Raw genomic sequence first — 22,529 nt, 5'->3', positions numbered from 1 at the left:
TCATGAATGGCAGAAGTAAATTCAATGGAATCTCTATTGTCTCTGTATGAGCCTCAGATTCCCATGGTTCCTCATTAGGGAACTCCTTGGAGGCCAGTGGACGTCCATTGAGGTCTTCCTCGGTGGAAATCACTACCTTTCCCTCTTCTATGCATTTGGCCATGTGGGACGTATTTATGGCCTTGCATTCTCTCTTTGGGTTTTCTTCTATATTTCTTGGGAGAGTACTAGGAGGGAGTTCAGTAATTTTTTTACTCAGCTGACCCACTTGTGCCTCCAAATTTCTAATAGAGGATCTTGTTTCAGTCATGAAACTTTGAGTGGTTTTAATTAGATCAGAGACTATGGTTGCTAAGTCAGAATGGCTCTGCTTAGAGTTCTCTGTCTGTTGTTGAGAAGATGATGGAAAAGGCTTGCTATTGCTAAACCTATTTCTTCCACCATTACTGTTGTTGAAGCCTTGTTGAGGCCTCTGTTGGTCCTTCCATGAGAGATTTGGGTGATTTCTCCATGAAGGATTATAGGTGTTTCCATGGGTTTCTCCCATGTAATTCACCTCTTCCATTGTTGGGTTCTTAGGATCATAAGCTTCTTCTTCAGATGAAGCTTCTTTGGTACTGCCTGTTGCTACTTGCATTCCAGACAGACTCTGAGAAATCATATTGACTTGTTGAGTCAATATTTTGTTTTGAGCCAATATGGCATTCAGAGTGTCAATCTCAAGAACTCCTTTCTTCTGATTCGTCCCATTATTCACAGGATTCCTTTCAGAAGTGTACATGAATTGGTTATTTGCAACCATTTCAATAAGTTCCTGCGCTTCTGCAGGCGTCTTCTTTAGATGAAGAGATCCTTCAGCAGAGCTGTCTAATGACATCTTGGACAGTTCAGATAGACCATCATAGAAGATACCTATGATGCTCCATTCTGAAAGCATGTTAGAAGGACACCTTCTGATCAATTGCTTGTATCTTTCCCAAGCTTCATAGAGGGATTCACCTTCCTTCTGTCTGAAGGTTTGGACTTCCACTCTAAGCTTACTCAATTTTTGAGGTGAAAAGAACTTTGCCAAGAAGGCATTGACTAGCTTTTCCCAAGAGTTCAGGCTTTCCTTAGGTTGTGAATCCAACCATATCCTAGCTCTGTCTCTTACAGCAAAAGGGAAAAGCATAAGCCTGTAGACCTCGGGATCAACTCCATTGGTCTTGACAGTGTCACAGATTTGCAAGAATTCATATAAGAACTGATGGGGATTTTTCAATGGAAGTCCATGAAACTTGCAATTCTGTTGCATTAGAGAAACTAATTGAGGCTTAAACTCAAAGTTGTTTGCTCCAATGGCATGAATTGAGATGCTTCTTCTATAGAAATTGGAAGTTGGTGTAGTGAAATCACCAAGCACCTTCCTTGCATTGTTGTCGTTGGGTTCGGCCATAGTTGTTTTCTCTGTTTCAAAAATTTCAGTTAGGTCCTCTTCAGAGTATTGTACTTTAGCTTCTCTTAGTTTCCTCTTAAGAGTCCTTTCAGGTTCAGGATCAGCTTCAATAAGAATGTCTTTGTCCTTGTTCCTACTCATATGAAAGAGAAGAGAACAAGAAAGTATGGAATCCTCTATGTCATAGTATAGAGATTCCTTTATGTGAGTAGAAGAAGAGAAGAATAGAAGAAGGAGAAGAGAAAAATTCGAAAATTAATTAAAATAAAATAAAAATATTTTTTTTATTTTAAATATTAATTAAAAATTCGAAAATTAAAAAGGAAAATAAAATTTAAAATAATTAGTTAATTAAAAGGAATTTTGAAAAAAAGGGGAGGAGTTTTCGAAAATTAGAGAGAGAAAATTAGTTAGGTGATTTTGAAAAAGATATGATTGGAATAATAAACTTTTAAAATCAAACAAAAAGTTAAGTGGTTAATTGAAAAAGATTTGAAAATCAATTTTGAAAAGATAAGAAGTTAGAAAAGAATTTGAAATTGATTTTGAAAAAGATATGATTGAAAATTATTTTGAAAAAGATTTAAAAAGGAAATAAAAAAGATTTGATTTTTGGAATTAAAGTTGATTACTTGACTAACAAGAAACTAAAAGATATGATTTTAAAATTCAAAGATTGAACCTTTCTTAATAGGCAAGTAACAACTTGAAAATTTTTTGAATTAAATCATTAATTGTAGCAAGGATTTTCGAAAATAGTAAAAAAAAATATAAAATGGAAAGAAATTGATTTTGAAAAGATATGATTTGAAAAAGATTTGATTTTGAAAAATTATGAAAATTTGCAAAAGATTTGAATTAAAAACAAAATCTTACCTCTTGTGCCATCCTGTCGTTAAACGCCCAGAATGGTATCCATTATGGCGTTTAACGCCCAAAATACTACCCTTTTGGGCGTTTAACGCCCAGCCAGGTACCCTGGCTGGCGTTTAAACGCCAGTTTTCCTTCTTCACTGGTGTTTTGAATGCCCAGCTTTTTCTGTGTAATTCTTCTGCTGCATGTTCTGAATCTTCAATTCTCTGTATTATTGACTTGAGAAGACATAATTTTGAATTTTTTTTTTGTTTTTTTTAATGATAAGTGTTCCGAGGGTTACCTGAAACTGGAGGTCGATCTCGGATGAGATCCTTGGTACTGGTCGGAGATGACGTGTCCGGCTGGCTGGTGGCGGCCGGAGCTGTTGTGTCCGACTTGTTGGACTTGCTGCATTGCTAATCCTAGGCCACCGAAGGGTGGGGGGTACCTGCAAGAGACTCCGATGCTTAAGTTAGCATGGGTATTAAGCAGGTTTTATGTAGAATCAGAGTATGAGTTATACATGGGTGCTCCAGTGTATTTATAGTAGTGTGGGCTGACCTTTCTGATAAGATAAGTTAGTTATCTTATCTTATCTTATCCTGTTTTGGATGAAGTCAGCTTATCTTCAAGGGAACCGCCTTTATCTCTATAGGCTGGGATTGCCTTTGGATTTGGGTCGTGTTCCTCTATTTGGGCCCTTTATTGGGCTTTCTTGTCGATATGGCCGAGTTCTTTGTAACGAAGTCGGTCCGCTTGACCTTAACAGGTCGGTCGCTACATCGTTGATCATCCTAGGTCGGATAGCTCGACCCAGGGTATGAACAGTGCCCCTGCTTGAGCTCGGTCTTCTTTGTCGAGGTCGAGTCCTTGACTTCGGTCCTTCTCGTAGTGAAGCCAGACTCAAGTATTTTGTCGACTTCTTTTGTAGCAGCTTTTGAATGTAGAACGTTTTTCTCTACAAGCGCGCGCTTTTATATCGGTGCTTTGGGAACGTGCGAGGGTTTAATGCCTTTTAATTTTAGCATTAATTGCCCCGTTTCCTTTTGGCTCTTTATTTTAATTTTGAAAACCCAGAAACGGTTTCTCTTCTTTCGCCCTTTTTGTAACTTCTTCGCATTTTTCCCTTCATTCTCTCGCTTTCAACTTTTCTTTGTGTTGCGGCATTTGTTTGATTTTTCTGAAGCCTCTGCCTGGAGTTCGTGGTTTCGCGTTTCAGCCCAGCGACGTTTTCTTTTGCTCGTGTCTTTTCTTTTGCTTCGAGGTAGTGATTCCAGATTTCGCCGTCCCTCTTCACCTTCCCTGAAGTCTTGCTGCCTTTTCAGGTTGGTACTAACTTTCTTGCTTCTTTCACAGCTTCATCTTTAGTTTTTTGGTGAAGCTTTTGCTTTTGCATGTTTTGAAAGTTTGAACCTTTTCGTGATTTTGCATCTATTTGTCGCTGTAAATGCGTTTTTTCTTGGCTTTCTTTTGTGTGTTCCTATGGCATTTCCTATCGAGGCTTTATATGGTTTTTGTTTACTGATAGAAACTTTGCATCCGTTCCTTGCTTTGCTTGATTGCTTTTTGTCTGATTTCTCAAAAGTTTGTACCTTTGATGATTTCCATTTGACGTGTTTTGATGTTTTGGGAATGCTTTTTGCTTGGTTGACTGTGATGACTTATGCTTCTGGAAATGCTTGCTTGTTTGAAGTCTTTTTCTTGTTTGTAAGATGCTGGGGTGAGAGCTGTAGATTTTTCTGGAAACCTTGCTTTGTTACTGCCTCCAAAGGATGCCCCAAGATTTTGGTTTGAGTCTTGGGGTTTTCCTTTTCTGTGTGATCACCTGCATCGTATTGAGTTGTTTTCTCCCTTGTCCGAGATGTTTTTAGTAATCCCCGCTTCTTTTCTTACTTGTAGGATTACTTGGCCTCATGTCTTCTCGCAATAACATTGTAAAGATGTCTTCCAGAGTTCCCGAGGGGATGTCCGATTGGCTGGACTCCCTTGTTTTGTTGTGTGTTTCTATTGTGGATGCTGAATTTTGCACAGAGTTGAGGAAGTGCCATAGGATTTGTGCTAACAGTGCCTGCGAGGGTGATTATGAGCTTGTTGCTCCTGATTCCGATGAGAGAGTTTGTTTTTCGACTTCCGTCGAGGGGGAGCGTCCCTCTTTCTATGCTTATGAATACTTCTTCAGCCAACTGAACGTTACTTTCCCTTTTACTGCTTTTGAAACTGACTTGTTGTGGTCCTGCAATATTGCTCCGTCCCAGCTTCATCAAAACTCTTGGGGTTTTATCAAAATATTTCAACTTCTTTGTCAGGAGTTGGACATAACACCTTCTGAAACTCTTTTCCTTTATCTTTTTGTCTCGGCCAAACCTGGAGGTTCCTCCAAAAAGAAAGCTTACTGGGTCTCTTTCAGGTCGGCCCAGGGGCATAAAGTTTTTGCCATGTATGATGAGTCGTTTAAAGATTTTAAGAACTATTTCTTCCGAGTCCGTGCCGTTGAGGGGGTTCGCCCCTTTTTTCTTGATGAAAATGATGAGCCTGCTTTTCCTCTGGAGTGGCAAAAGAATGTAAGAGTGCCACGTTACACATGGGAAATGCTTAGTGAGGTTGAGCGGGCATTTGTAGTTGTTCTTGAAGATTTGTGGGGGAAGCCACCCCACCTGGACACGAAGAGATTTTTGAGTGATCCATCTTTGGTTCGGGCTGCTTTGGGTACTGCCTGATTTGTTTTTATACTTGCTCCCAAGCTTTGTTTCTCCTGTGTTGTAACTTGTCTTTGTTTTTTGTGTTTTCAGAGATGTCGAAGAATAATGATTCTATGAGAGCCTATAAGAAGGCGAAGAAGGCGACCGCTGCTTTAAACATCTCGGCCAAGGCGGCCGGAGAGGGGTCTTCTCAGCCTCTAGTTAAACCTCCTATACCGAGTTCTCCCGGGCCGAGGAGAGCAATTCCTACTCCTCGGGTCCGTCTGGTCGATCCTCCACAATCTTCCGTTGCAGCTTCCGGTGCCCCTCCTAGTAAAAAGCAAAGAACAACTGAGCCTTTCAACCTTGATGCTCCTGACTTTGATGCGGTTGAGTTTGTAGATCAACAAATCGGCCCTTATGGTGTTCTTCCTATGGACGACGTGTCGATTCTTCATCATTTTAATTATATCACCCGGAGTGGTATCAAGTTGGCACATATGGGGGCGGCCCTATATCGAACTGCTCAAAGTCTTCCTCTCCATGCCACTAAAGCTTTTATGGAGGAGGCCAAACAGGAGTTTGATCGGATGAAGGACTTGAAGGGGGAGCTTGAAGTAAGGGTGGCCAGGTTGGAGAAAGACTTGGAAAATGAAAAGGCTATTTCTACTTCCCTGGCTAGTTCTCTGAAACTGGCCGAGGACACGGCTATGCAGCATAAGGATAGTTATTTGACGTCTTACCGGGAGGTGTTGCGTCTGAGAGAAGAGTTGGAGAATGCCCGGGAGAATTATTCCGAACTCCAAGGTCATTTTGTTGGCAGTGTAACTGCTGCCTATGAGAACCTGAAGGAACAAGTTCGGGTTATTGCTCCCGAGGCCGACCTGACCCTCTTTAGCTTGGAGAACGTTGTCAGGGATGGCAAGGTTGTCCCTGACGACGAGGATAAGGATGATGTCGATCCTTCCCCTGTAACCTCTACCAAGGTGTCGACTTCTGCTGCCCTTGCCGAGGTTGGTCCTCCCGCTTCTGATCCCGACTGCCAGATCTTGAACCGGGATGACGGTACTGTAGATGCCATTCCTCTCCAGACTCGGCCTCCGTCTCCTCGGCCTGATGCTGCTAAAAAATCTTCTGACCCTTAGCTTTATCTTTATTCTGGATATGTAGTTGGCCCGGCTTGTGGGATTTTTTAAACTCTTTATGTTTTGTTAGTTTGCTGACACTTTCCCGTTGCTTGCCTAGCAACTTTTGTTTTTTATGAAAAACAAATGGTAGCATGCTTTAGCTTTTTTGAGATAGGTTTTGGTGGCCTCTGAGGCTGTTATAACCTTGTGGATGATATTGCGCTTTTTGTTCTTGACTTTGGTATCTCTTTCTGCGAATATTGGAACCTTGCTGCTTAACCTTTTTTGGATTGCTTTGTACTTTGTATCTTGAATCCTTTGTGGTTGTGACTAGGTAGGTCTAACTTGCTTTTTGGTTCGTTCTCGCTCCGGCTTGCATTTCTGACGATTTGTAGCTAATTTCTTCAAGTTAGTCCTCCGAGTTGTTTTCGCAGTCCTTTTTTATTTTTGTAATCGTCTTTCTTGGATCTTTGTCCGATCTCTTTCAGGGATTACTTTTATAACTTTTTAGTTGTAGGAGTCTGACTTGGTTATATCGGTCTCCTTTAAGTTATTTGTAGTCCTCTTTCTTGGATCTTGGTCAGATCTCTTTCAGGGACTACTTTTATAACTTTTTAGTTGTAGGAGTCTGACTTGGTTATATCAGTCTCCTTTAAGTTATTTGTAGTCCTCTTTCTTGGATCTTTGTCAGATCTCTTTCAGGGACTACTTTGATAACTTTTAAGTAGTAGGAGTCCGACTTGGTTATATCGGTCTCCTTTAAGTTATTTGTAGTCCTCTTTCTTGGATCTTTGTCAGATCTCTTTCAGGGACTACTTTGATAACTTTTAAGTAGTAGGAGTCCGACTTGGTTATATCGGTCTCCTTTAAGTTATTTGTAGTCCTCTTTCTTGGATCTTTGTCAGATCTCTTTCAGGGACTACTTTGATAACTTTTAAGTAGTAGGAGTCTGACTTGGTTATATCGGTCTCCTTTAAGTTATTTGTAGTCCTCTTTCTTGGATCTTTGTCAGATCTCTTTCAGGGACTACTTTGATAACTTCTCATTTTGGGCTGACTTTGTCATGTCGAGCCCTTCTAAGTTAAAGTAATCCTCTTTAATAGGGTTGGCCAGACCTCTTTCCAGGGTTTTCTTATAACTTGGTTTGACTTGGTCCGACCTCTCAACGTCGGCCAGTCTTTAAGTTATTATTTTAGCAATCCATAAGACCTCGTCAGGTTCTTTTTTTTGGATCGCTTTCGATAACTTCTTACATTAGTCTGTGTTCATCTTTGCCGATCTGTAGAAAGTGGTTGTCATTTCTAGATCGTCCTTTGGGTGAATCGCGTTTTCACCTTTATCGGACGGTTGTCTTTATCGTGATCGTGCAGTGAAATTGTTTTTCACTTTCTGCCGATCTGTTGCTTTATAATCGGACGATGAATACTTTAGATTAATGCGTCTTGAAATCTTTGTAGAATATATTTTATTTAAAGGAAAAGTGCAAATATATACATATGGGATTGTCTGAGTCTCAACTTGGTGCCTCATTAAAAAACCTTTTCAGGAAAAAGAGTGCATCCTATGATGAGATCTTTTATCTTTTCTAACTGTAGTACCTTCTGAGGTTGCAGGCGTGCCATGACCTGGGAAGCTCTCGTCCATCGAGTTCAGACAGTCTGTAGTAGCCCTTTCCCAGTACTTCTACAATTCGGTAGGGTCCTTTCCAGTTTGCTGCCAGCTTTCTCTTTCCTGGTCGAGTTGTTCCGATATCATTTCGAATTAGGATGAGATCATTTTCTGTGAAATTTCTCGGCACTACCTTTTGATTATATCTGGAAGCCATTCGGCGTTTTAGAGCTTCTTCCCTGATCTGAGCTCTTTCTTGGATTTCGGGTAACAAGTCGAGCTCTTCTCTCTGAAGTTGGAAGTTTGCGTCCTCATTGTAGTGAACTACTTTGGGCGACCTTTCCTCGATCTCTATTGGAATCATCGCCTCTGTTCCGTATGCTAATCGGAAGGGGGATTCCTTCGTGGTGGAATGTGGCGTTGTTCGATATGCCCACAGGACCTGTGGGAGCTCTTCTGCCTAGGCTCCCTTTGCATCTTGTAATCTCCGTTTTAATCCAGCCAATATGACTTTGTTGGCAGCTTCGGCCTGCCCATTGGCTTATGGATGTTCGACGGAGGTGTACTGGTACTTTATATTCAAGTCGGCTACCAGTTTTCTGAAGCCTGCATCTGTGAATTGGGTGCCATTGTCTGTGGTTATTGAATATGGAACCCCGAACCTTGTGACAATGTTTCGATATAAGAACTTCCGGCTTCTTTGAGCGGTGGCATTGGCTAGGGGTTCTGCCTCGATCCACTTTGTAAAGTAATCTACTCCCACTATGAGAAATTTTACTTGTCCTGATCCCTGTGGGAAGGGGCCGAGAAGATCGAGTCCCCATTTTGCAAACGGCCAAGGCGAAGTCACGCTGGTGAGCTCTTCTGGCGGGGCGATGTGAAAGTTGGCATGTTTTTGACATGGTGGACATGCCTTTACAAATTCTGTGGCTTCTTTCTGTAGAGTTGGCCAATAAAATCCCGCCCGAAGTACTTTTTTGGCGAGAGCTCGTGCTCCGAGATGATTGCCACAAATGCCGCCATGTATTTCTTCTAGCACTTCCCTTGTGTTGGAGGTCGGCACGCATTTTAGTAAAGGTATTGAGATTCCTCTTTTGTACAGGATGTTGTTTATGATGGTGTAGTACTGTGCCTCCCTTTTTAACTTCTTTGCCTCCTTTTCTTCTGCAGGGAGTGTTCCTTCTTTGAGGTAGTTGATTATGGGGGTCATCCATCCTTGGTCCTGACTTGTTATGGCCAGGACTTTTTCTTCTTCCGAGATTGACGGGTTTTGCAACATTTCCTGGATGAGGCTTCTATTGTTGCCCCCTGGTTTGGTGCTGGCTAGTTTTGAGAGTGCGTCAGCTCGGGCATTTTGTTCGCGGGGTATGTGGCAGATCTTATATTCCCCGATTTGTCCGAGTAGTTCCTTGGTTTTATCCAAATATTTTTTCATGGTGGGGTCTTTGGCTTGATAGATCCCTGTTATTTGTGATGTGACCACTTGTGAATCGCTGTAAATGTTGAGTTTTTTAGTTTCGACCTCTTTAGCCAGCTTCAAACCAGCTAATAATGCTTCATATTCCGCTTGGTTATTGGAGGCCGGGAACCCGAACTTGAGGGAGAGCTCAACTTGGGTTCCTTGGTTGCTTTCTATTATCACGCCTGCGCCGCTTCCAGTTTTATTTGAGGAACCGTCCACGTATAGATTCCATTCTGTGGGGGTTTCCAGGGTATCTGTGAATTCTACGATGAAGTCGGCCAGATACTGTGATTTGATGGCCGTCCGAGCTTCATATTGGAGGTCGAATTCTGACAACTCGACTGCCCATTGTAGAATTTTGCCTGCTAAATCTGTTTTCTGCAATATTCCTTTTATGTGCTGGTTAGTTCTAACCTTAATGGTGTGAGCCTGGAAGTACGGGCGGAGTCGTCGAGATGTTAGGATGAGAGTATAGGCAAATTTTTCTATTTTCTGGTAGTTCAGCTCAGATCCCTGTAGTGCTTTGCTAATGAAGTAGACGGGTTGTTGCCCATTTTCGTCTTCTCTGACTAGTGCTAAAGCTATCGCTCAGCTTCCTACTGCGAGATATAATATGAGTGGTTCTCCTTCTCGTGGTCGAGATAGGATAGGTGGCCGTCCTAAGAATTCCTTGAAGTCTCGGAAAGCTTGCTCACATTCTGTCGTCCATTCGAACTGTTTTCCCTTTCTTAACGTAGCATAGAAGGGGAGAGATCTTATCGCAGCTCCTGCTAAGAATCGGGATAGGGCGGCCAATCTCCCGTTGAGTTGTTGTACTTCTTTGACACAGGTTGGGCTCTTCATGTTGAGTATAGCTTGGCATTTGTCTGGATTTGCTTCAATTCCCCTTTGTGTGAGCATGAAACCCAAGAATTTGCCTGCTTCAACTGCGAAGGTGCATTTTGCGGGGTTGAGTCGTATGTTATGCTTCCTTATAGTGTCAAACACTTGAGCCAGGTCGGACAATAATGCATCTTCGCTTTGTGTTTTTATCAACATGTCGTCCACATAGACTTCCATGATTTTTTCGATGTGATCCGAGAAGACTTTATTCATTAGCCTTTGATAGGTAGCTCCTGCGTTCTTGAGACCGAAAGGCATCGCGATGTAGCAATAGTTCGCCTTTGGTGTTAAGAACGAGGTCTTTTCTTGATCTGGTGGATACATGGGGATTTGGTTGTATCCCGAATAGGCATCCATAAACGAGAGGTATCTATATCCAGAGGAAGCGTCTACCAGAGCGTCAATACTTGGGAGTGGGTATGGATCTTTTGGGCAGGCTTTATTGAGATCGGTGTAATCGGTACACATGCGCCACTTCCCGTTTAATTTTTTCACCAAGACGACGTTGGCTAGCCATAGTGGGTACTTGACTTCTCTTATGAATCCTGCCTCTAGTAACGTTTGTACTTATTCTTCCACAGCTTGGGATCGTTCTGGTCCGAGTTTTCTTCGTTTCTGCTGCACCGGCCGAGATCCTGGATAGACCGCCAACTTGTGGCACATTAACTTAGGATCTATGCCTGGCATGTCTGCGGCTTTCCATGCGAAGAGGTCGACATTATCTCGTAAGAATTGTATCAGTAATTCTTTTGAATCTCCTCTTAAGACCGTGCCGATATTGGTCGTTTTGTCCGAGGTGTCTCCAATCTGGACCTTCTCTACCTCGCCTTCTGGGTGCGGACGGAGTTCTTCTCGACGCTGAGCTCCACCACCAAGCTCAATTGTATGAAACTCTTCTCCTCTGCCTTTGAGGTTTAAGCTCTCGTTATAACAGCGACGTGCCATCTTTTGATCTGCTTTTATCGTGGCTATCCCCTCTGTATTTGGAAATTTCATGCATAGGTGCGGAGTTGAGACTATTGCGCCGAGTTGATTGAGTGTTGTCCGACCTATGAGAGCATTGTAGGCTGAACTTACGTCGACCACAATGTAGTCTATTCTGAGAGTCCTAGATTGGTTCCCTTTTCCAAAAGTAGTGTGTAGCGATACGTATCCCAATGGTTGTATCGGAGTGTCTCCTAGTCCAAACAGATTGTTCGGGTATGCTCTAAGTTCCTTTTCGTCTAAGCCGAGCTTGTCGAAAGTTGTTTTGAATAAGATGTCGGCAGAACTCCCTTGGTCTACTAGTGTGCGGTGTAGATTGGCGTTTGCCAGTATAATAGTGATGACCATGGGATCGTCGTGTCCCGAGGTGATGCCGGATGCATCCTCTTTAGTAAATGTTATCGCCGGGATGTCGGATGCTTCCTCCTTTCCCTCAACATGATATACTTCTTTGAGATGTCTCTTTCGGGACGATTTGGAGATCCCACCTCCTGTGAATCCGCCGTGTATCATGTGGACGTGTCTTTCTGGTGTCCGAGGTGACCGTTCAGCTCGTCCATCATCTTCGTCTCTTCGTCTTTTTCTTTGGTCATCATCCCGGGTGGCCAGAAATCGATCTAATTTTCCTTCTCTTACCAATTTTTCTATGATATTTTTCAAGTCAAAGTATTCGTTGGTAGAGTGCCCTTGAACTCGATGGTATTCACAATATTCCTTCCGATTTCCTCCTCCCCTTTTGCCTTTGAGTGGCCGCGCTGGGGGATTTTTTCTGTATGGCAGACTTTTTTGTACACCTCGACCAGGGATGCTCTGAGAAGAGTGTAGTTGTGGTATTTTTTGATTTTCTCACCCTGTCGATCTTCTTTCCTTTTGGAGTCCTTGTCTTTGTCTCGGTAGGAGGCCCCAGATTTTGAGGTTTCTCCCAGCCGAGCGTTCTCTTCCATGTTGATGTATTTTTCTGCTTGCTCCTGTACTTCGTCTAAGGAGGTAGGATACTTTTTTGATATAGATTGGCTGAAAGATCCCTCTCGTAAGCCGTTAATAAGCCCCATGATGGCGGCTTCTGTTGGTAAATTTTGTATGTCCATGCATGTTTTGTTGAATCTTTCCATGTAGTTGCGGAGGCTCTCCCGATCTCCTTGCTTGATTCCTAGTAAGTTGGGTGCGTGCTTGGCCTTATCTTTTTGGATGGAGAATCTGGCCAGGAATTTTTTGGCCAGGTCATCGAAGTTTGAGATGGATTTCGGCGGTAAGTTGTCGAACCATCTGATCGCCGTTTTCGTGAGAGTTGTTAGGAAAGCTTTGCAGTGAACGGCATCTGAGGCATCGGTGAGGTACATTCTGCTTCTAAAATTGCGGAGATGATGGTTGGGATCTGTAGTGCCATCATACAAAACCATATCCGGGAGCTTGAAATCCTTTGGGATTTTGGTCTTCATGATTTCCCTGGTGAATGGATCCTGTTCTTTGCGCGAATTTTCCTCAGGAGTGGTCCGAGGAGCTTTTGATTTGAGGTCGGCCTCTAATTGATGTAGTTTTTCTTCCAGTTCTCGGCGTCGCCGTACCTCTCTTTGTAGATCCTTTCCGATCTCCCGTTGTTGCTGGGTTTCTTTCTCAAGTTGCTTTAAGCAATTTTGAAGTGCTTCCATGGCTCCCGGATTTGGTGAGTTTTTGTTCCCGTTGGATTCCGGAGTATCTTTTAGCGTAGTGTCCGCGTTCTTGTGCGGTGTTCTGTTCTCCAGATCCGAGTCGTGGTCATTGTCATGGCCGTCCGCCATGGTTTTGGGATGACTCTCAGGTTCCCCGGTAACGGCGCCAATGTTCCGAGGGTTACCTGAAACTGGAGGTCGATCTCGGATGAGATCCTTGGTACTGGTCGGAGATGACGTGTCCGGCTGGCTGGTGGCGGCCGGAGCTGTTGTGTCTGACTTGTTGGACTTGCTGTACTGCTGATCCTAGGCCACCGGAGGGTGGGGGGTACTTGCAAGAGACTCCGATGCTTAAGTTAGCATGGGTATTAAGCAGGTTTTATGTAGAATCAGAGTATGAGTTATACCTGGGTGCTCCAGTGTATTTATAGTAGTGTGGGCTGACCTTTCTGATAAGATAAGTTAGTTATCTTATCTTATCTTATCCTGTTTTGGATGAAGTCAGCTTATCTTCAAGGGAACCGCCTTTATCTCTATAGGCTGGGATTGCCTTTGGATTTGGGTCGTGTTCCTCTATTTGGGCCCTTTATTGGGCTTTCTTGTCGATATGGCCGAGTTCTTTGTAACGAAGTCGGTCCGCTTGACCTTAACAGGTCGGTCGCTGCATCGTTGATCATCCCAGGTCGGATAGCTCGACCCAGGGTATGAACAATAAGAAACAATAAAATGAAACTAATCATGGAAAACTAAGATCAAATAAACAAAGCATGCAAGACACCAAACTTAGAAATTTTCATATTAGAAACACCAACAGATTGAGAATGCATATGAGAAACAACTAAACACACAAAACAAGAGAATTTAAAGATCAGAGCAAGGAAATCATCGAGAACATCTTGAAGATTAATAAAGAACATAATGCATGTAATTTTCGAAAAATGCAAGAAGAATGCAATTGACACCAAACTTAAAATTAGACACTAGATTCAAACAAGAAACATAAAATATTTTTTATTTTAAGATTTAAAATTTTTTTTATTTTTCAAAAGTTATTTGGAAAAGAAAATAAAGGGATTCAAAATTTTTAATAAGAATTCCAGGAATCATGCAATGTTAGTCTAAAACTCCGGTCCAGGAATTAGACATGGCTTACTAGCCAGCCAAGCTTTCAGTGAGAGCTTCGGTCCAAAATACTAGACATGGCCAATGGCCAGCCAAGCTTTAGCAGATCATTACTTTCAATAGAAAAATTGATAGAAATCAATAAGCTCTTGTGATGATAAGTTGAAACCTCGGTCCAAAAGTTTAGACATGGTTTCACAACCAGCCAGACTTCAACAAATCATCATGAAACTCTAGAATTCATTCTTAAAAACTCTAAAGAACATAATAGAAATTTTTTTTTTTGTATTTTTGAAAATTTTTTCGAAAATAAAAAGTAAAAAGCTTAAACATAAAATAAAATTACCTAATCTAAGCAACAAGATGAACCGTCAGTTGTCCAAACTCGAACAATCCCCGGCAACGGCGCCAAAAACTTGGTGTACGAAATTGTCATCATCAATGGTGCCAACAACTTGGTATGCACAATTGTAATCTCAACTCTTTGTCACAACTCCACACAACTAACCAGCAAGTGCACTGGGTCGTCCAAGTAATAAACCTTACGTGAGTAAGGGTCGATCCCACGGAGATTGTCGGCTTGAAACAAGCTATGGTCATCTTGTAAATCTCAGTCAGGCAGATTCAAATGGTTATGGAGAATTGATAATTAAAAGATGAACAAAATATAAAATAAGGTAGAGATACTTATGTAATTCATTGGTGAGAATTTCAGATAAGCGTATGAAGATGCTTTGTTCCTCCTAAACTTCTGCTTTCCTATTGCCTTCTTCCAATCATTCATACTCCATTCCATGGAAAGCTTATGTTGGGTTTCACCGTTGTCAATGGCTACCTCCTATCCTCTCAGTGAAAATAGCCAAATGCACTGTCACCGCACGGCTAATCAGCTGTTGGTTCTCGATCATGTTGGAATAGGATCCATTGATCCTTTTGCGTCTGTCACTACGCCCAACACTCGCGAGTTTGAAGCTCGTCACATTCATTCCTTCCCAGATCCTACTCGGAATACCACAGACAAGGTTTAGACTTTCTGGATCTCAAGAATGCTGCCAATTGATTCTAGCCTATACCACGAAGACTCTGATCTCACGGAATGGAAGGCTCGGTTGTCAGGCGAGGCAACCATGCGTCATGAACCAGGAGGCTAAGAGATACGCACTCAAGCTATTGCAAGTAGAACGGAAGTGGTTGTCAGGCACGCATTCATAGGTGAGAATGATGATGAGTGTCACAGATCATCACCTTCTTCAGGTTGAAGAACGAGTGTATATCTTAGAGAAGAAATAGGCTTGAGTTGAATAGAAAAAGAATAGTACTTTGCATTAATTCATGAGGAACAGCAGAGCTCCACACCTTAATCTATGGTGTGTAAAAACTCCACCATTGAAAATACAAAAGTGATAATGGTGATCATTGGCTTCGGCCCCAGAGAGGGAACCAGAAGAACCAAGATGATCCGAAGATGAAAATACAATAGTAAAAGGTCCTATTTATAGAGAACTAGTAGCCTAGGATTTACAGAAATAAGTAATTAATGCAGAAATCTTCTTCCGGGCCCACTTGGTGTGTGCTTGGGCTGAGCATTGAAGCTTTCATGTGTAAAGGCTTTTCTTGGAGTTAAACGCCAGCTTTTGTGCCAGTTTGGGCGTTTAACTCCAGCTTTTATGCCAGTTCTGGCGTTTTGACGCCAAAATTTTTATGCTGACTTGGAACGCCAGTTTGGGCCATCAAATCTCGGGCAAAGTATGAACTATTATATATTGCTGGAAAGCCCAGGATGTCTACTTTCTAACGCAATTGAGAGCGTGCCAATTGAGCTTCTGTAGCTCCAGAAAATCTACTTTAAGTGCAGAGAGGTCAGAATCCAACAGCATCTGCAGTCTTTTTTTAGCCTCTGAATCAGATTTTTGCTCAGGTCCCTCAATTTCAGCCAGAAAATACCTGAAATCACAGAAAAACACACAAACTCATAGTAAAGTCCAGAAATGTGATTTTTATTTAAAAACTAACAAAAAATAATAAAAATTAACTAAAATATACTAAAAACTGTCTAAAAACAATGCCAAAAAACGTATAAATTATTCACTCATCAGAACTCAGTGTGAGGCAAAGGAGATGGATGGAATTCTTAAAGGATTAAGAATTTAAACTAAACTATCATCCCGGGAAGGCAAATATGGTCGCAGACGCCCTTAGCAAGAAGAATGCAATTCTCTCCTGGATGAAAATTAAGGAAGAAGAATTAAGGACGACCTTTGAAGGACCCAAGTTGGAACCAAAAGAGACTTCACGGGGAACATATTTGGCACAGATGCAGTTAACTTATGACTTTAAGACGGAAATCCGACAAGTGCAAGCTCAAGAGTCAAAGATGACCAGGCTTGTCATGTGTCGACAAGGACCAATAGAGAGAAGTAAGACGGGATGCAGAAGGACTATGGCAATTCAAAGATAAAATATGTGTGCCGAAATCCGATAATCTGCGACAGGAAATATTAAGGGAGGCACATCATGGAAGATTTTCGATCCACTTAGGCATCACTAAGATATACCAAGATTTGAGCCAGATGTTCTGGTAGCCCAGAATGAAGAAAGACATAGTTACCTTTGTTTCAAAGTATCTCACGTGTCAAAAGGTTAAGATTGAGCACCAGAAGCCGTCAGAAACTCTTCAGCCTCTAGAAGTGCCACAATGGAAATGGGAGGCGATTAACATGGACTTTGTAAGAACTGGATTTTTCACGAATAAAATCATTTAAATGCCCAAATTAAATTCTGGAAAGTTAGGATGAGAATTTGGGGATTTAAATATGATTTTTGGACTCAGTAGGTCCTTCCGAGTCAGAAAATGTACTTTCTGCAAAAAACTGCGAACTGGCAGTTGAACCAGTTCAAGTCTGCCTGGTACCACACGAGAAAAAATGAAAACAGTTAAAAACCTTAGAAAAATATTAGAAGTAAAAAATCAGGCGTTAATTTTAAATGTTTGACACAAAGTTGGGCCAAACGGGCTAAAAATGCTAACGAGTTGGACCGGGCCTAAGTTGGGCCCAAACCCAACATTATATAAACCCTTTAAGTGGCCAATTCAGCCAATTTAACACAACACAAGCAGCATCAACGTTGAGGTGAAGAGAGGAGAGGTGAGGGTTTCATTCACTATTCATCTTCTCCTTCTTTCTCTTATAACTTAACCTACGGTGCTCCGATTCGTGTGCCGTCAGTTGCTACGTGAAGCTCTCTTCGAGCCCGTTAGTTTCATCTAGCCAAAGAGGTATGAATCTCGAAAAATCCTGCCCAGTTTTTGTCTTAATAAATTCGAAAATATTAGGTTTTGGTTTTGAGTGAAATCTTGTGTTTTTGGTGTTTAGGTACACTCTAACCTTTGATTGATGTTGGTTTTGGCTTTCAAAACTGTTGGACAAGGTAAGAGGCTTTGAACTCTTGTGAAATTTTGATTTATTATGAGCCCTAGGTTGATTTGTGATGGTTTGTGCATATATAGTTTGATTATTGTGAGTTTGGAGCTTGTTGGTGATTGTTGGAAGCTTGGATTATGGTTGGAAAGCTCATTGGTGCTCAATTTTGAGTTTTGGACATATTGGAAATCGGCCAAGGTATGGTTTCGATTTCCTCTATGTAGTATATAATATTCATGGATACTTAGGCTAGTGACCCATAGGATAGGTTTGAATTAAAAATGGTTGATGAGTATTAAATGTTGTTATATGTTGATTTATGATGAGTTGATGGTTGTTGAGTTTGATTATGATTATTGATATGATAAGGATGAATGAATTGTGAAGTTAAGAAGTGGATTGTGTTAGTATATATGATGATAATGTTGATAATTTGGTAAGGTAGTTGGAAAAGTATTAATGAGGATTGATTATAATATGATTTATTGATGTGGAAGTTGAGGATGATGAATGGTAAAGGAAATTGTGGTGTGCTTGGTATTATATGACATAAAGGGTTAATATTGATGAGAAATGAAGTTTGGAATGGTTTGGTTTGGTCTTGGTTGTGTTTTATAAAGGAATTGTGAAAATTGTGATTTTGGGTAAAACTTAGTTTTTGGTGAACTTTGTCTGATCATAACTTTTTCCTCGATTTTCAAAATTGGGTGAAATTTATTTAGAATTAAAGATCTTTGAAAACCCTTTAAATCGATATAAAGTTTGTAAAATTTGGAATTTTGTAGAGGAAGTTATGATCATTCAAAGTTGGTGTTAAAAATCTAAAATTCTGCAAGGTTGCAGAATTTCATGATTTCTGATATGTGCGAGCGCACACCCTTGTGCGGACCCACACCCTGCGAAAATTTTGAGCTGTGCGGACGTACACACCTGTGTGCAAGCACAGGCAGGAAAATGCATTCTGTTTGCAGTGCTAGCACAGCTTGTGTGTGCACATATCTAAGGAAGAATTTCAACCTGTGCGGACGCACACATCAGGAAGGCCAGTCTGTTAGGGGCGCTGGCACAGGTTGTACGAGTGAACAGATTCTGTAAGTTTTGCCACTTGTGCGTACGCACAATCCTGTGTGTACGCACACATTTTAAAATCTCCTGGGCGTATGCACGCACACATTCCTGTGCGGCTGCACACACCCTGTTTCTCAAAGTTTACTTGTTTTTCTACTATTCTACCTTCCCAACAAGGTTGTAAGCTTCTATAACACCATTTTAAGACTCTTGGGCTCAATTTTGGATGTTGGAATATGGGAAAGGTCTTAGGAGGTTTAATTTGGGTTTTACTTTGAAAAGTTAGCAAACGAAGGTTTAGGTTTCTGGTGTAGTGAAGATGAGTTAGTTGAGAGAGAAGGAAGAGTGGTGAATATGGTGATTTCTGATAACAAAATTGAGAAACTAATGAACTAGAGAGTTCGGAATGGAACTTATGAATTGATGATGGTTGTCATGAGTATGAGGGGAAGTGTGTTTAGAGGAGTGGCCTCTAAGACTGAATATGTAATTACGATATGCAGTGTTCTCTGTCGTAGGGGCTGTGGCAGTCTCCCGCCTACATTCGAATGTGAGAGTTGAAGCTGGACTTCTCCCTCATATTTCTTGCAACCAGAGGAAGGTGGTAGGGCACGCTCCCTCAGAATGTTCCCCTCTGAAAGGAGAAGGTGGTAGGGCACTTATCCCTCGGAATTATTCCTCCTGAAAATGCGACTTCTCTCTGATTGCAAGGTGGTAGGGCACTAAACTATGGAACCATGCGGCAACCAGAGGAAGATGGTAGTGCACGCTCCCTCGGAATGTTTCCCTCTGAAAGGAGAAGGTGGTAGGGCACTCATCCCTCGGAATTATTCCTCCTTATGCGCAATAGAGAGACTAATCCGGGCGTTGTCGACCAGATTTTCTGTCGGGTTTGGCATTAACTGACATGTGATATCACATCCAATAGGGCAGACATTCATCATGTGCATCTTCTATATGCTTACTTGTTTTGTTTACTTGAGTTTGCCTAATTGTATAACATGCCTACCTGCTTCTTGATCTACTTATTGTATATGAATATTATCTGTGTTTTACTTGTTTGCATTAATTGTGATTGTCTGGGGCTGAGGAGGTTTGGAAGGCGGTGACAATGGGATCACATGGAAGATAGGTTGGTGAAGGCTGTGGGACAGCGATGTTTAGTTAGAATAGAAACCCCTTAAGATAGATTACTCGGTTTAGTTATGTTAAGATTTATATAATTATGCTTATTTGTTTTAGAATGCTTAAGTTTGAATCTTGTGATGGATATGGAGCGTAGGATTGCCTTTGGCGTCCCGAGATCTTATATCCTACATCATTGGGCACTGTTACCATACTGAGAACCTCCGGTTCTCATACCATATTTCTGTTGTGTTTTTCAGATGCAAGTCGCAATCCACCTCGGTGAGTTGCTTTGGATGGTGATAGAAGCGGAGGATCTTAGATTCTTTTGGAGTCTTTTTGGTTTATCTTGTTTATACATCTCTCTTTTTGTATTTTGTCTTTACCTAGAGGCTTGTATTATGAGAGAAAAACTCGTATAAGCTGTTTTTTTTAAACTGTCAGGTCTCTGTATGGATCTGTATACTTGTATATGGCTAACCAACTTAAACTTCGCGAGCCGTGGCTAGTTTCCTATGATATTATATACTTATCTTTTGTTGTATCTTATCTGTTTCTTGTGCCTTAAGCTAGTAGCTTCGTTAGTATATTTTGCGCTTTTGAAATCCAAAATTTGAGCTATATCTTTCATCAGACTTCTAGATTATACTATTCCTTCTATATATACTATGTATGAGCTTAGAACTGTCGTAATCTCTGATTAACCTTGGCTTTACGATGCGAGGTAAAGCTTAGGCTAATTAGGGTATTACAGACTTTGTTTCAGGACTGCCAAGAACCACATCCAGAAATGACGCCATCTAGGCAATTGTGGATAGATTGACCAAGTCTGCTCACTTTTTACCAATCCGAATGGACTATTCAATGGAAAAGCTCACACAACTTTATATTCGAGAAATAGTCAGGTTACACAGGGTACCATCTAGTATTGTGTCAGATAGGGACCCGAGATTCACTTCACGATTTTGGGAGCTTTTCATAAAGCATTCGGAACGTGTCTGCACATGAGTACAACTTATCATCCTCAGACGAATGGCCAGTCGAAAAGGACTATTTAGACCCTGGAAGATATGTTACAAGCATGTGCGGTAGACCAGAAAGGAAGTTGGAAAAGATACCTACCGCTTGTAGAATTTGCCTACAACAATAGTTTCCATGCAAGTATCGGGATGGCACCATACGAAGTACTCTACGATCGCAAATGTCAATCCCCACTATGCTGGTATGAAGGGAAAGAATCCAGTATGCTAGAACCAGAGTTAGTTCAGGAGACAATTGAGCAAATCAAGAGAATTTGCGAGAAGATTCGGACGGCCCAGAGCCGACAAAAGAGCTACGCCGATAGGAGAAGGAAACCTTTAGAGTTTACTGAGGGTGATCATGTTTTTCTTAAAGTAACACCAACCACCGGAGTGGGTCGTAATCTCAAGACCAAGAAACTAAGCCCTAGGTTCATAGGTCCTTTTCAGATTCTAAAAAGAGTGGGATCAGTAGCCTACCAAATAGCTCTTCCCCCTTATATATCCAATCTTCATGAGGTATTCCACGTTTCCCAGCTTAGAAAATATAATCTAGATGAAAGTTATGTCCTAGAACCTGAAACAGAACAGTTACGGGATGACTTGACGTTTCGAGTACCACCCGTACAAATAGTCGACCGGAGTATCAAACAGCTGAGAGGCAAGGAGGTTCTGTTAGTAAAAGTTGCTTGGGGACGAAATAGCATGGAAGAACACACCTGGGAGCTAGAGAGCATAATAAAGACGGATTACCCACAGTTATTCTCAGGTGACTAAATTTTGAGGACAAAATTTACTTTATGAAGGTTAGGATGTAAGAACCAGATTTAAGGTAAATAGACTTTTTTAGCTGAAAAAAAAAAGAGAGTTACGAGGTCAAACTTGGCTTTATAAGAGTAATTAATTCCTCTAAGTCAAATTTGACTAATAGATATTAAATACTATCTTACCATTGGCTTAGTTACCACACCAGAAACTTTTGAACCGTAAAAACGCTTTTAGTGATGATTGTGCATGCACCAAGAAAAATTCTAGTAACAAAAAATCTTAGAACGAGTGGTAAAAAGTAATTTCTACTCAAGTAAATGTGTCTCTAGATTTATATTAGTTATCTATTCATGATTTACTTCTTTAAGAATAGTTATTAGCCATTAATTATTTTACTGCCCGGTAAAAGTTATCCGAACCAAATTTCTGCCTAGTATTTCGCAAATGACTCCTAGAGTCCTGAATCCTCTTGCTTGCTACCCAAGTAACTTGACCTCCCTCTCATAGTCTCTGGGCTGAGATTATCTCAGCCTCTCATCTCTCTCTGCTATATTTTTAACCACGAGTAATTAACCGGAGTTAACTGCAGATTAACACGTCATTATGGCGCTGAGTGTGTTTCCTCAAAATCACACCTCTTCTCTCTTTCTATCAACCCATATCTCTCTAATTTTTTAGCCCTCTTTTACCACATTTAATTAGGTTAGACTTCAAATTTTATTTAAGACAATTACTAAGCAAAAATTCAATAACATTTTACTATAAAGAGAGAGATAAGAACCGTGAGTGAGAGAGGAGAAACAGAGAAAATTCTGCACATACTACCTGCGTTTTCAGCCCCTTATCTCACCATTCATATACTATTCTTCAAGTGTTCTTCAAGTACTCAAAGCATACAAGCACAAACTCTTGTCCGTTTTCGCCAATCTTTGCGTTTATACCGAATTTCGGCTAGGTAAACTCTTGTTCTTTCTCCTTTTCTTTTTCTTTTAAAAAAATAGTAGCCATGATGAATTCTTACTCTCCTCCATATATAGAGAACTCCTCTTGAAGCACCCATGGATCACGCCTAAGGAGTTAAGGAGTTTCGAGCTCACAATGGATGAATTTCAACGTTTTGCGACACTTTAGGCCCAAAACGAAATTCACCACCACCAGCTGTGTTTCTGCCCTTGTATGCATATTTTCTAGTATGAAAAAGGTTTACTAACTGAATTACATAAGAGGTAAGGGTTAGGATTAGTTAGAGTACAGTTGTGCTTGTTGTCAGTGCTTATATGAGCCACTTTGTGGTGAATTTGTGCTTGTTTTGAATTTCTGAAAA

At 41.2% G+C, this 22,529-nt stretch overlaps 1 non-coding gene across 1 annotated transcript; it reads left to right on the top strand.

Moving 5' to 3' along the window:
* The first annotated feature begins 931 nt into the window (after positions 1 to 931).
* On the top strand, positions 932 to 1,039 carry LOC148554854 (small nucleolar RNA R71). Its single transcript, XR_015887556.1, has one exon. It is a non-coding gene; the product is annotated as a small nucleolar RNA R71 (small nucleolar RNA).
* Positions 1,040 to 22,529: the final 21,490 nt, after the last annotated feature.

This window comes from Arachis ipaensis, chromosome B6 (genome assembly GCF_059453495.1).
Source record: "Arachis ipaensis isolate K30076 ecotype BB chromosome B6, ASM5945349v1, whole genome shotgun sequence".
Taxonomy (NCBI): Eukaryota; Viridiplantae; Streptophyta; class Magnoliopsida; order Fabales; family Fabaceae; genus Arachis; species Arachis ipaensis.
Note: the sequence above shows the minus strand (reverse complement) of the source record. Positions and strands in the feature narration are given on the sequence as shown.